At 33.0% G+C, this 11,914-nt stretch overlaps 1 pseudogene across 1 annotated transcript; it reads right to left on the bottom strand.

The window, feature by feature from the left end:
• Positions 1 to 209: 209 nt before the first annotated feature.
• Positions 210 to 11,144, bottom strand: LOC145160009 (cysteine-rich receptor-like protein kinase 2; annotated as a pseudogene). The gene is made up of 8 exons (XR_013737981.1): positions 10,569 to 11,144; positions 3,311 to 3,720; positions 3,065 to 3,184; positions 2,842 to 2,957; positions 2,379 to 2,592; positions 2,057 to 2,288; positions 1,807 to 1,960; positions 210 to 977 (listed from the first exon to the last, which is right to left on the bottom strand). The product of XR_013737981.1 is annotated as a cysteine-rich receptor-like protein kinase 2 (transcript).
• Positions 11,145 to 11,914: the final 770 nt, after the last annotated feature.

Below are 11,914 nucleotides of genomic sequence, written 5' to 3'. Positions count from 1 at the left end.
TTATTGTAATTATTACATTAAATTATAATGTGAAATTTATTAAAATAAAAAACCATAAAATAGCATGTAGAAAAAAATTAATTGAAAATAACCAAAAAATAACATTTGACCAATTAAATGAGAGTATGACATGTGGCAAAAAAAAACTTTCATTTATTAGAGTAGACTAGTCAGTTGTGTATAATAGTAAAAGATCAATTAAACAAAAATTGCAATGTATTATCGTATTTAGATTCAACTCATGATCGACAATTAATCACATATATACATCCAAAAAATAACAAACAACCTAATTTTGGTTCTTTTTTACTTTTATAAGACACATGAAACACAACATGATTGATCAACCCTAAGGGCATCCACAATGAGAGTTGAATGAGGGTTTAATAGAATAAAACTGAATATAATATTGAAGAGAGAGAGGGTAAAGTTCAATGAAGATTGAACGCATCATAGAAGTTCTTAGTGTAAAATGTTTGCTTTTTTATGAATTGAATACAAAACACATGTTCTCTCTCCTACATGGCACTCCATTCAACTCATTTCATTCAACCTCCATTGTGGATAACATAAGGACTATCATGTTTTGAAGAAAAATATTACTTGACTGTTGCTATATTCTTGAACCCCTTCTCCATCATGTCAACTTTTTCATATACTTATGCACTTTCTTTTGCCTCTAATTCCTTTGGTATTCCAGAAATACCAATGTTGTTTGCCTTATTTGAAGAGCCTATTTGAATCCTCCTATCTTGATTAATGGGAGCAGGTCTGGTAAGCTGTCTATTCCCCACAGATTGGCGATTTGTTAGCATCGAAACAACTTCTGACATGGTTGGTCTTTTAGAAGCTGGTGATTGAGTGCATAACAAAGCAATCTCAATGATTTGCATCATATGTTCCTCTTGGTTAAGGTTCACATCCAGTGTCTCATCAATAAACTTAATATGATTCTTATTCTCGTATGACTTCCAAGCCTGTTCATTGAATAATAGGAAAACATTTCATGAGCTAATATTAAAAATTATGAAAAATACTTTAAACGAGTCTAGGCAATAATATGGTAATACTTGACGTGAATTAAAGACAACCAACTTCTAAAGTTAAGTCTAGTGCATCGATGTGAATTTTTAGCATTCATCAACTAGAAAAAAAATTACATTGCTTGTCGATGGATTATATATGGAGAAATGAATATTTGTACAATGATGTTTTACAAGCTTCTCAATTTATGCAATTTACACAATAGAGTATAGCTTTTAGACAAATTATGCAACAACGTCTCATTGTTGGACAAAGATATGCAAATATATGCACCATTTTACTATTAAACTTGGTAACATATTAAAATAATTTTATATAATTGGTGTTTGTTGCATAAATTGGTATTATAATGAAACATTGTTGCATAGATTGATAAATTGTTAAAAGAAAAAAGAAATATTGTTACCTAAATTGGTAAAATGACACATACCTTGTTTGTTATGTTGCACCAATTAGGGAAAATATGAAACATTGTTGAATTTAAAAAATATCATACTTTTAACAACATAAAACTAGTGAAAGAGAAGGCATGCATATAATAGAACCGAAGAGTTGCGCATACCACAACCAATTTGAAAATCAGTTTTTATGTGAATATATGTGTGAAAATCAGCCGATTGCATGCATGTAGCTATTGAATCCATTTAAAAAAATTACCTTCTTGCTAGATACTACTTTCACGAATATCATTATTAGAAAATATAATAAAATAAAATAAAAAACAAATAGAAAATGGAAATGCGTATCAGGGTGATATCTCACGTTTTTTAGGAGGTAATCCATGGATGGATTTTCAGTGTTCATGTCAGTACACCTTCGTCCACTAATAATTTCAAGAATCACGATACCAAAGCTGTAAGTATCAACTTTATTCGATAAAATACCACGGAGTGCATATTCTGGCGCTGTATATCCCCTGGCATTTTATTATACAACAATAACACATCAAGAATATAATTAGATTCGTTATGCAACCAATGAAAAGATATAATTAACTATTAATCAAACTTACAATGTCCCAGCAAACTTGGTGCTAATATGAGTTAGATCATCTGGCTGAAACCTTGCCAGCCCAAAATCAGCTATTTTTGGTTGAAAATCATGATCAAGGAGAATGTTGCTTGACTTTATGTCTCTATGAATGATTTTCACATGGAATTCATTGTGAAGGTAAGCAAGACCCCTTGCTAACCCAAATATTATGTCATATCTTTGTTTCCAGTTCAAAGTCCCCTTTTTTGAACCTCCATTATATATCAAGACATTTTTATTAGTATTACAATCTATATATTTCAAGTATTATAATCATCATTAACTATGTACATGCAACTTACCCCATAAGAATCTGTCTAGGCTGCCATTTGGCATGTATTCCAGGACCAAAAGTAGATTTGATCCTTCACTGGACCATCCCAGGAGACGGAGAAGATTTCGGTGGTGAACATTACTTATAAGTTTCACTTCATTTTCAAATTCTTCTTTTGCTTTATTAGTATGCCCTACTTCAATTTTCTTAACTGCCACAATGTTGTTATCATCTAGAACTGCCTAAAAAAAGCATACGTACAGATCAAAGAAATTAGTCACATTCTTAACTTAAGTTTCAATGTAGTTGCTTCAAACATAAATAGAAAGCAAATATCCTAGTCATCCCGTTAGATCTCTAATATATGAAATTAAATTGATACTAAAACCAATGTGTATCTTTTAGTTCTTTAATAAGTAAACATGTTTTGACTCTAGTACTCACTGATAATGTAATACAACAATGTAATACACAATGTTCATTTTTGGTACCTTGAACACTTCACCAAAACCTCCTCTCCCTAATATATTATCTTCACTAAAATTATTAGTTGCTGATTGTAGCTGTTTAAAATTGTAGTTAATTCCCCTGTCCAGATCTGGTTCGCCTATAAAGGTATCACATGATCCACATAGATATACATAGATGTTATGATATGAATAATATTTCATTAAGAAAAAGATTATGGGAAACAGTACATTGTTTCACAATTACCTTCTTCTGTCTTCTTAGACTTCTTCCATAGTCGAATCAATAACCAAGAAACGATCAAAATAAATAGAAGACCTACACCACCAATTGCTCCAACAATTTTGGGTACATTACTTGAATGCCCTATCATATACGATCATATAAAATTTATAAAATCAACTATTGTTATATTATTATGAATCGCTAAGGAAGCAATTAATGTATTCAAGTACAAACAAATAAGCTTGAAACGTCAAGAAGTGGCCTAACCTTTTAAGAGATTTGTGATGTCTATTGTTTGGTTATCATTGAAGAACGGATTCTCTGAATACCTTGAAAAACAACCCATGTAGATAGACCTTCCTTCAGTATTAGGAAGACAATTAGATAGATCGTTATATGCTGCATTGATGCAGTTTTGGCATATGGTCTGGCTTGTATTTTCAACACACTGTGTAATCGCATACACAGTTCCATTTCCATTTGTGATTTTCCTTATGGATGCTACATAGAAATTAGAGGTCTTTGGAGTGGCATCTTTAATATCGGATAACAAGCCATTTACATCTTGTGTGAAAGTTGGCTGAGATGCCGACTGATTACCACATAATTAAAGTGGTGCTATACCGACATCCTCGACCGCATCTGGGTTAGTGTAGAAGTTGTTATAGTTCTCGTACCTGAACAACAAACGACTTTGATTTTTTAGCGATGTTATCCCAAAACTTGTTGAATTAATATGATAAAAATATGATTATTTCACAGCTTGAAGAAAACAATATATGATACACCCACAAACCAAAAATTTAAGATGTGAGGTAAAATAAATAACAGAAAAATCATATGGTTTACACGATTAGGGAAATGGTGCTACGTCTATTGTAGAACTTGAGAGATTTTGTCTTGATTTTGTGATGGGGTTTCGAATTACCTTGTGCTCTTTATATAGATCGTGCATGTAATTTTGGGTCATTATAGGCTTATAGCGACATATACATTCCTTTGGAAATAACTTGACCCTATAACTCAACAATCTCCAAGTTCATTTCAGACACTACCTGTCATTTGTCAATAAGGTATGTAACCGTCGCAAACCCAAAACTGTGTACCCTACATTGTCATAGTCTAACACATTCTCATCAATCATCTAAAAGGCCGGTTGAACTAAAGGAAACACCATCCTCATTAAGGTATGTAACCGTCGCAAACCTAGAACACTCCACACGATGTTTTCCGCTCAACATAAAGGAAACACCATCCATAATCGAACTAAGTTATCAACCACTAAGAAAGGAGATCTCACGGCATCAGAGTACTACAAGAAGATAATCAGATATGCAGACACCATGGAAAACATAGGACATCCTATAATAGAAGAAAAAATGATTGGCTATATCTTAGCTGGTTTGGGTCCAGGTCACAGTGATTTGTAGACAACAAGCACTATCTTGAGAAATCAACAAACAATTACACTTCCAAAATTTTACTCTTACCGAATCACTCTTGAGGCACAAGCTAGTGCAGCCAACAACAACATCATGGAGTTTTCATCTTCAGAAAACAATGTGACTCGTCAAGATTAGAATCCTTCTCGCAGAAACTACAACAACTCTTCAAACCATAATAAAAGATCATACTATAGGGGTAATGGCAACCGTGACTGTAGCAAAAGTAATGGAGGACCAAGATGATAAGTTTGTGGAATCTCAGTTCATATTGCTTTAAACTGTAGAAACAAGTTTAATCATGCATATCAGTCTGAAGAGTATCATGGAGGAAACAGCGTCACGACAGGCAACTACAATATTAATTCAACTTGGTACATTGATAACGATGCTACAGACCATTTCACTAGTGATATTGATCGATTCACAATAAATCAAGAAAGATACCATGGCAAGGATCAAGTTCAAGTTGCAAATGGAGCAGGTTTGCCTATTTCTCATATTGGTCATGCAACAATTTGTAGTTTAGGCACATCTCTTAACTTTAAAAATATCCTCCATGTTCCTCATAATAACAAACATTTAATGTATGCGCACAAACTTGTTTCTGATAATGATGTTTTCATTGCAATTTACAAACATGCTTTCTTTGTTAAGGATAAGGTCACGAACAGAACCCTACTATTCGGTAGAAGCAAATGAGGACTTTACCCAGTTCCACTCATGCGTACCCCTCATAGTGTATCATTCAGTCTTAGAGTCTCGTCTTCCCAATGGCATCAGCGTCTTGGTCATCCCACTTCAACAATAGTCAAGTTTATTATACAGTCAAATAATTTAGGTTGTTCTTTTGATAATAAGTTTTCTGTTTGTGATGCATGTCAACGTACTAAGAGTCATCATCTACCTTACAAAACTTATGTTCATGTTACTGCATCTCCTCTTAAGTTTGTCCACATTGACTTTTGGGGAGCGACTCAAGTATCAAATGGTGGTTTTAAATAGTATGTCAGTTTCTTGGATGATTATAGTCGTTACACTTGGATCTATATCATTAAAAATAAGTCTAATGTTGAACAAATTTTTTATAACTTTAAAAATCACGCTGAACATCTTTTAAATGCTAATATTCGAATTGTTTAATCTAACTGGGGAGGTGAGTATCATAAACTTCATCAATATATATTTTTCAACATGTAGGCATATCACATCGTGTCTCATGCCCTCACACCTCACAACAGAATGGGATGTTGGAACGAAAGCACTGCCACATAGTTGAAATAGGGTTAGCCCTATTAGCTCACTCTTCAATCCCTCTTCGCTTTTGTGATGAAGCTTTTCACACATCCTGTTACCTTATCAATCGAATGCCCAATCGAACAACCAACAATTTAGCCCCTGATACTGAACTCCTCAAACTCAAATCTGATTACTCATTTCTTTGCACCTTTTGTTGTGCATGTTGGCCAAGTTTACGCAAGTAGAACTCATGATAACTTGAGTTTCGTTCCAAAATTAGCACATTTCTTGGTTACAGTTCGATCCATAAAGGCCACTACAGGTCATGTCTATATTTCTTGAGATGTTGTTTTTGATGAATCTCCCTTTCTTTTTGCGCGTTCAAATACTACCACTACACCTTTAAGTTCATCTCCAGTTGTCTCCTTCCCGCAAAAATGAGCCAAAAATTTTAAATAACAGTATGAATGCCTACGATTTATCCATGCTTTTGTTTAACAGTTGTGATGTAGCTATAGGTCCGACATCAACAACATTACCGGTTTTTTACCAATCTGACGGGACCATACCTGCAACACCACCACCAGTAACTAGTCAGGCCTAACCCAATGTTGGCCCTATACTCACTGATGAGGACCAGCACAATCATGGCAACCTAAGCACCATTATGGACCAGCCCCATGTTGACAGTCCTGTTCTTAACCATTTATCGATGCTTCTCCCCATCCATCTCTACTAGCCGTTCAAACATGTGTTCGTGCCGACAAATTCTTTCCGTGCAAATTTATGGACGACACTGTTATTTATGATTTTAACAAGCGAGCATGCTTAGTTACTCCTACTTCACACCATACTGGTCTATTTGACCCAGCTTGGAAACAAGCTTTAGAAGCTGAATTTGCTGCCTTGCAACAAAATTGAACTTGCTCCCTAGTTCCTCGACCACCTGGTGTAAATATAATTGGTTGCATATGGATCTTTAAATTAAAACAACATCATGATGGCACCATTGATAAACATAAGGCTCGATTGTTGGCACGGGGTTTTACCCAACAATATGGTGTTGATTAACAGGACACCTTTAGCCCTGTGGTTAAACCTACTATAGTTCGTTTGATACTAACTTTAGTTGTTTCACATCGCTAGCCTCTTCGATAAATTGATGTTAGTAATGTGTTCCTCCATGATTTTCTAAATTAGGAGGTCTATATACAGTAGCCCCCTAGCTTTGAAGATCCACGAAGACCTCATTTTATGTGTAAATTGAAAAAATCCATCTATGGTCTCAAACAGTCTCCTAGAGCTTGGTTCTCTAGATTTAATGATAAGTTGCTCCAACTTGGTTTCCGGCTTTCCAAAGTAGAAACTTCCTTATTTGTTTTTCATTATAATGACATCACTATATACATGTTTATCTATGTAGATTATATCGTCATCACTTGGTCATCTTCTTCAACGATTACCAAATTAGTTCATGCCTTATCCACTTCTTTTCCAATCAAAGATCTTGGCCGGCTGCGTTATTTTCTCGGGATTGATGTTCTTCACAATTCAGGAGGAATAACATTAATTCAACACAAGTATGCTCCTACTATACTACACTGTTTTCATACGGAGAATTGTAAAAGCGTTTCAACCCCGATGTTAGTGACAAAAAAGATCTATCGGGATCATGGAAAACTACTCAATGACGAAGATGTATTCAAATATAGGAGTATTGTTGGAGGTCTTGAATATCTTACATTCACATGACCCAATATTTCCTTTGTTGTCAATAAGGTGTGTCAATATCTTTCGAAGCCAACAAACATTATTTGGAGGAAGTGAAAAGAATTCTAAGATATGTAAAGGGCACAATAACCCATGACTCAGATTTAGGTAGTCAAATTCAACACTTTTAAGTATCTTACTGATGCAAATTGGGTAGTGTGTTTGGACTATCATCTATCTACAGGTGGTTATGCAATATTTCTTGGACCTAATCTGATTTCTTGGAGCTCTCGCAAACAACCTACGTGTCAAGATCTATTAAAGAGGTTGATTACAAGGCACTTGCAAATGGCACAACAAAAGTAATATGGTTGCAAACCTTGCTTAAAGAATTAGGTGCTAGACAACCAAGACCTTCAATTCTATGGTGTGATAATCTAGGAGCAACATATTTAATAGCAAATCCGATATTCCACGCCCGTACAAAACATATAGAATTAGATTTTCATTTTGTTAGAGAAAAGGTAGCAATGGTAGTTCTTGATGTTCAATTCATATCTTCTGGATATCAGCTAGCTGATGGTTTAACTAAGCCCACAACTAAGAACATGTTGGAACATCTAAGACACAATCTCAACCATGTAAAGGTTAAGATTGAAGGGGAATGCAAACGTGTTTCGTAATAGATAAAGGATAGATTAGTTTGAATGTGTATTTATTGTAAACATAGGATATAGTTTGGTAGATCCAATGTTATCACATATCTTGTATTTTGATTATATAATATCAATCGATACTTAAACGGTTTCATCGCGATAATCTCATTTTTCAACTTACGAAACCTACTCAACGACATATACTTTAGGTGGCCCCATTAAGGAACAACCCATCTTGGACCCAACGCAAAATAACGACTTACTGCCCCACCCAAACGACGACTATTGTGTTTTGTAGACAACTTATTCAAGCCTATTGTTCTCGAAAATATTTTGGCCGTCATTTTTATTATTTAGAGGGTATGGGTCTCCATAACGACGTTATTGTTGAGGTAGCAGCCCCATAATGCGGTCAAAATATGGTGAACACCACCCTCCTTGCATGTTATGTTGCTTCTCGTTGGCGTTACAACATATCAAAACGGGAATTAAGAACCAATCAAAGCTATTTTCCTTCATATCACTCTCTTTCTCTCTCTACATTTTAACATGTTATAACATAGGAACACCATTTTCTACGTGGTGTTACGGTGATGTTAAGATTGAGATGACATGTAAAATGGTGATATAACACCAACCTATACGAGATGCTCTTAATAATGGTTTTCATATATAGATTTTGACCAATTATATCGAAAGTCCAATGGATTTATTTTAAGATTGAGTTTGTGCAATACATTTTTTTTATTAAATGTGTGTGATGTGATTGTATAATTTAATATTGTTTTATAAAATAAACCAAAACATAAATTTACTTTTTTAATAAAATGATTTATTTAAAAAAATTAATAACTTATATGTCGTTAATTTTAGCCGACCCATATGGTATGATGGTGTAATCATTGTTAGAAAAAATATTTTATAGGTTTGTTGACATGATATTTAAATATTCATTTACTAAATGATAAATAGGTGTATATTGTCTCCTTTTAAACTATTCGGTCAATGAAATAAATAAAGTCGTTAATTGTTGTATATATATATATATATATATATATATATATATATATATATATATATATATATATATATATATATATATATATATATATATATATATATATATAAACGAACATAATTTTGTGAGACCGTGTGACTAAATTTTTTTATTGAAATATTCTAATATTATATTGTTCGTAAAAATAGAATATGCAATATATTTTAACATTATATGTTTTAGAATATTTTAATTTAGAATATGTTAAAATTATTGTTTTAAAATATTAGAATATTACACATAATTAATTTTTATTAACATTAGAATATTAGAATATTTCACTAGAAAAAAGTGGTCTCACTGTCTCACAAAATTAGGCGGTCTCACATTAAGTTAATCAGTGGACTGAAGTTAAATGATTAATCGGTGGACTGAAGTTAGAATATTATATATATATATATATATATATATATATATATATATATATATATATATATATATCAAGGTTGTAAAAAACGCTCGATATTATTTAATCAGTGGACTGAAGTTAAATGATTAATCGGCAAGACAAAGATTAATCCTTTAAGCGGGGACCATAAATATCTAATTCGTTGAAGTTACAAAAAAAATTATATACGGCAAATATCATAACAAAGTTGGTAAATAACATTAATATTATAATAAAATAAGTTAATATTATAATACAACACTAATTATTCCTCGAATGTTTTTTATTGAGATAAAACTTTTTTCTCAAAGTGTTAAATTTTCATTGTTTGCTACTTCTTCGTTCATTTCATAGGCATGAATGAGTAATCGTTAGACGCCTTATAGTCGGTCGGGTAGCTCGTAGGACTAATCGGGACATGGTCGGGATTTTACAACATTGATATATATATATATATATATATATATATATATATATATATATATATATATATATATATATATATATATATATATATATAATTGTTACAAATAATTTTATTGCAATGTAATTTTTATATTTTATTATTATATTACCATGGACTATATTTTATTGTGTATATTTTTAGATGAAATGAAATGGAGTAAATATACGCATTGAGGAAAATACGATGACAGTAAGAAAAAAAAAAGGACCAACAGTTAGGCCTCCGTTGCCGACAGTAATAGGCAACACAATTTTTATCTTCTTAGTTTGTCAACAGAATATTTTAGTCCATACAAAGGAAACAAATAAAGTAATCAATCTTAAAATTCCAAAAAAAAAAGTAAGAAGAACAGAAACTGAATTGCTACAATTTTGAGGAGTTGCTCAATTTCTCAGCCAAACAAACAAGACAATGGATGAGAAGCATTAGAACGGACGAATTATATGATTAAATAAAGTGGCATAGAGGTTGGATTAATGTCTAAAATAAAAACTGGATTAATAGCCGAGCAATTGCACATGAGAATATATATTAGTCACTGAAATAGTAGATACAAGAAACGTGTACCTGACAAAGCAGTTATCCAAGAAAACATAAGCGCCATTGCCAGTAAGGCAGCTGATTAGTTGAGACACGCCCGCATCAAAACAAGCCACACACTGAGCTGCGGAGAGGTAGTTTCTGCACTGGGCAGCTCCAAAGACCGAGTCTCCTTCTGATAAACTCTCTGCTGTAGCATAGAAGACATCGTTGCTTGAAAGTTTTCTTCTGATCTCAGCTAGGGTAGAATTGCGGTTGTTGACAAAATTTGATAGAATTATCGGAGGGTTACGACCACAGAATGATCTGATGGGTGTGTTAATATCGTTTTGGCTGTTGTTTGTCTGTGAAACACCTGGGTTAATCAGAAATAATACAAGGAACACCACCAAGATTGCCATTATCCAGTCACCACAGTGAAAATCTTTAGGAATTAAGAAAAAGATAAAAATAAAAGAAGAGATCGATGAGGATTTCAAAACCTAGTGCTCAAAAAAGTAACATGGCAATTGGTTTTTTCCGGAGTTTGTGTACAAGTTTTTTAATATTATAAAGACAGGTTGCTTGAAGTCATAGCATCATGGAATATGTGGTTCAGAAAAGTCAAAAAATAACTTGTGTTTGTCATCACCCTTGGATCTTGACTAATGGCCTTCATGGTGACCGTTTACTACGTTAGTTTAAGAAATATAAACCTTTAATTGATTAAGGCCTATTCTAGAAAAAATAAATAAATAACATGAACAATGACAAGTTTCAGTGCGCCTTATAGGGATCCGGTTGAAATGAGTACTACAATCTGGTTTTGTAACGGATTTTATGAGGCCGATTTCTATCTTGAAATCACAATTAAAGAACACGATTTTACAACTGAATGTTTAGTTTTGTACCAAAAGGGCGAGTTTCTAAAAAATAATTACCAAAATAATGTGGTTCTAAAACTAATTACCAAACATGGTATAATTGAGTTTTACCAGCCTAGACCGTACATTTGAGTTTTATACAAAGGGGCTGTATTCTCAAAAAATAATTACCGATCCATAGTAATTTAAAACTTTATTACCAAAACATAGTAACTTATTTTGTGGAATACATTATTTTTTTCTAATGTTGATTAATCGTTTATTCTTTCACCTTATCACCACATGTCTCCATTGCTTCCGGCCGCCATAGTTAGTCCTGACCGCAACCAATTTTTTCCAGCCATCATTTTTTCCCACAAAAGTGAGATCTAAATCCTAAAAACAAAAGCATTATATTCTAGAGCAAGGATGTCAAGTTGAGGAACATGATTCCATCCTAGAGAATGATGATCGATTATTAGTCGTGAAACATGAAACAGGAGCAACATCCACACCATGGTTTGCAATCCG

Source organism: Lactuca virosa, chromosome 2 (assembly GCF_052849685.1).
Source record: "Lactuca virosa cultivar CGN04683 chromosome 2, Lactuca_virosa_CGN04683_v6, whole genome shotgun sequence".
NCBI lineage: Eukaryota > Viridiplantae > Streptophyta > Magnoliopsida > Asterales > Asteraceae > Lactuca > Lactuca virosa.
This window is presented reverse-complemented; position numbering and strand designations above follow the sequence as displayed.